Here is a 3,802-nt window from a genome sequence, read left to right as displayed (position 1 = left end):
AGCTATCTGAGGTATTATCCTATAGGCATATCCTAATTGAAATACTTTATTATGCAATGCAACATATATACACAGTAATGCAACATATAAACACAAATACACAAAGCATAATAATCACTTAATACCCGGGGGTGCCTGATGTGGAGCACTAGTGTAATACCATGTACTTTGGTAAAAGTACGAAATTGGTCAATTTAAATATTTTGGCCATTTGGAGTAGTAAAATATAGAGAATCGTGAAAATTTCAAGGAAAGATGGAACTTTAATTAAATCGGGTTATTTATTAAATTAATTTATGGAGAAACAAGGATTTAAATTTATAGAGATAAAGTTTGTTGGAATTGAAAGAAGACTTAAAAGAAAAGACGTTATCGGATTAGGACAGTTGTATTTGTCGAATAATATGCTAAAAAATAAATAAATAAAGAATGAGGATAAGGTTATAACGCGAGCGTTATACTTTAAATCGGAAATTTAGGTATTAATCTCCGAAATTAATTTATAAAGGATTAGCGGACATTATTTTTATAAATTTCTCGAAGTAGTATTATTTATTTGGTTAAAAATAATACATAAAGTGATTAGTTAATTATTTTTAAATAAAAGAGAAATTAAAAAGGAAAAGAATAAAGTTAAAAGAAGTGAAGGATTTAGTTATGTCTTTAACCATCATATGAAGACAAAATCAAGAAGGAGTAAATAAGTAGATGGTTTAAATGAAGGACCAAGAAAGTATATTATCCAAGTGATATACAATATTTGATACGCATAAGGCATAATCAGATGCAAAAGAAAATTTTCATCTCAAAATTTAATGAATCATTCGGTAACTTGGGGTTTCTTCATCTTTTGATCGTTTTTGATGATTCTTTCACCGATTTTCCAAGAATCTGATTCTCTATCATCCTAAGACTTCAATTCAAGGTAAGATTTCTAAATTATAAGACTCTAGGGCTGTTTTGATTGCTGAAATTCATGGTTTAATGGATAGGGTTTTTGGATTTTGAAAACAAATTCAGTTAAAGGTCAATCATCAATCTCTAAGTGTTTTGTATGAATTTATAAGAGGATTTCTACATGAATTAAAGGTTGTATGAATTAGGGCTTGAATTATTGGTTGATTAGTGTGGTTAGATGTTTAATGAAGCAACTTTCCCTTAAGAAATTTCATGTATTAAAGCTGGAAATTTTAGATTTGTTAAAGTGTTTTGAGTTGAGAGAGGATGAAGTTTGGGGGTTAACGGAGCACGGCGGTCGGGGAACGACCGAGCAGGCCCGAAGGTCTAATCAGTCTGCTCAGCTGAGCAGACGGTCTGCTCAAACAGGCAGACCTGGTCTGCTCGATAAAGAGCAGACCTGCTGGCCTGCTTTGACGGGCAGACCAGCCGGTCACCCCGAGTCCCCGTAGCCGAAACGTTTTGATGTTGAAAATATTTTTGGAAGTTTTAATAAATTAAATAAAATGCAAAATTAAAGCTGAAAATGGATTTAAAAAGTTTAACAAATGGATTTTTGAGATAGAAGTTAAAATGGATTAAAGCATGATTGAATTCAAGCTTAAGTTACTTGAACATAAACTTTAAAGTGTGTTTGAATTGGATTAAAATTGTTTATGGGTTGAACGAATGATTTAAAATGATATAGATTATTTGAAGTAAAATTTAAAGTTAAGTTTCAAATTTAGTTAAGTGTTAAAATTTAGGAGTTAAAAATGGTTGGTGTAAGGAATTTGTTAAGTGGAAAGTCGAATTGGTTAAATAGGTTGTAAGAAGGCAAGAGTAAAAAAATGGGCTTAGAACAATTCAAGCTTGAACGCTTGAATATAAACGGAAATTTTGAAAGTAAAGTAGTTACGAATTAAGATGTCAATTTAGTATTTATTTGTATTATAGACCGTATGCGTATTTGGATTGGAGAAGTAGAGAATTTGGAGGGTTAAGCAACAGGATATTTTACATTTGCTTTTAAAAATTGGATTAAGTGATCCAGGTGAGTTCGCGGTTTACTTTCGTGTATTATTATTTTTTTAAATATAAAAATAGATACATGTGCTTGATTAAATATTTTAGTTTAAACTAACATGTTTATTTATAGAACTATTATTAATATTGTTAGAACTTCATTAAAAATACTTCAAATAACAAACTTATGTTTTTATTAAGAAGCCAGTTTATGTTATAAATGACTAAAATTTAATGTGTTTGATAAAAGGTCGCATAAGGTGAATTTGAGACATTTTGAAAATGGTTAATATTATATTTTGGTGTTAATGTGATTTATAATTGGCGATGATTGGATTGTGAAATCGCCCTTGAAATAGTATCGGTTAATTAAAGGAGCATGTGTTATTATTCAATTAATGCTCTTTATTCTTATGCTTTAAAGTATGTATATTGGAATAAAGAATTTGAGAAGTTAGTAAAGAAATTATTACTTTCTAGCTTCGCTATGCATACGTTTATTATACAAATTTATAAATCGTTTGTTTTGCGGAATTATTATTTAAACCCAATAAGTGATTCGGGGGAAACGAACTACATATTGGGCGTCAATAGGCTGTGTGATCACCAGTGCCAACTTGAGTCTAGGCGTCTGTGTCGCGTGATTACGAATATGATGATGATAAATTGTGAATATCGATTGATTAATGGAAAAAGGCGGATAAAAAGAAATGTGATAGACACGCGGTAACTCGGTGGAACTATCTCGGGACCTGTGTCTAGTGGGTAACTCGGTCGAACTATCTCGGGACCCACAACTTGGGATTAAGCAGTGGCATAAGTAACTCGGTTGAATTATCTCGGGACTATGCCACGTGGTAGCGGGTAACTCGGTCGAACTATCTCGGGACCAGGCCACTTGGACGATATGATCAAAAAATAGTTATTATCGATTATGTCGAATATGTCCATAGTACTTGGGTTTAGGGTTTCGGACGGATCCGATATTGGAAACTATTAATTTACATTACAATTATTTATGTTTACTTAATCGTTTATTATCGAAATAGGTTTGAATAATAAGTTTATTATTTGAATATATAATAAAGTATGTTTTATCGTGAATGAGATCTTATATTAATTATAATACCGTTAGTAAATTGTGAACTCACTCAGCGTTGTCTGACCCCCCAACAGTGTTTTCTTTCAGGATTAATATATGATGATGTGGTCGAGCTTCCATTCATTGTTCCAGAAGTCTCAGTTATGGGAGGTCTTATTCTTCTTAGAGCTGCAGTAGTCATGATAATAGAGCTAACCAGTAGCAAACGATTTTATTTTATTTTATTTTATGCTATGACATAATGATGTATTTTGGAAAAGTGAATTATCCAGAAATTTAATATATGGTTAACTGGTATTTTATGCAGAGTGGTTTGTGTGTTTTCACATGTGTGGTTTATTAAGTTTACAGCCGTTATATTGTCGATTTTTCAAAAACAAATTATTTAATTTTTATAATGACTTTTAAACGCGAAAAAGTTTTTGGTTAATTTAGGCTTGCTACGGGTTTCGGAACCAAAATTCCCATTCCCTACCGCCGGTCACGGCCCTCGATTTTGGGTCGTGACAAATGTGGTATCAGAGCAGTTGGTCCAGGATACCACTGCTTTGGATGCGTTTACCTAGGAAACTACTGCAGCACATAGGATTCGAGTCATGTCTTTGCATGTTATCTTCTGTTTTCTGTCGTTTCAGCCTTCCCATTTAGGATATATTCCGCGATTGCTGTGTGTGATTGTGGGTGAACTAAATAATTAGTATGTATGCGACTCGGTGGCTAGGCTTACGTATGAAGTAG

General features: G+C 32.4%; 1 long non-coding RNA gene across 1 annotated transcript; it reads left to right on the top strand.

The window, feature by feature from the left end:
* Window positions 1-800: 800 nt before the first annotated feature.
* On the top strand, window positions 801-3,390 carry LOC126676133 (uncharacterized). The gene is made up of 2 exons (XR_007640239.1): window positions 801-925; window positions 3,139-3,390. It is a non-coding gene; the product is annotated as an uncharacterized LOC126676133 (long non-coding RNA).
* Window positions 3,391-3,802: the final 412 nt, after the last annotated feature.

The sequence above is a fragment of the Mercurialis annua genome, linkage group LG4, assembly GCF_937616625.2.
Source record: "Mercurialis annua linkage group LG4, ddMerAnnu1.2, whole genome shotgun sequence".
Lineage (NCBI taxonomy): Eukaryota > Viridiplantae > Streptophyta > Magnoliopsida > Malpighiales > Euphorbiaceae > Mercurialis > Mercurialis annua.
Note: the sequence above shows the minus strand (reverse complement) of the source record. Positions and strands in the feature narration are given on the sequence as shown.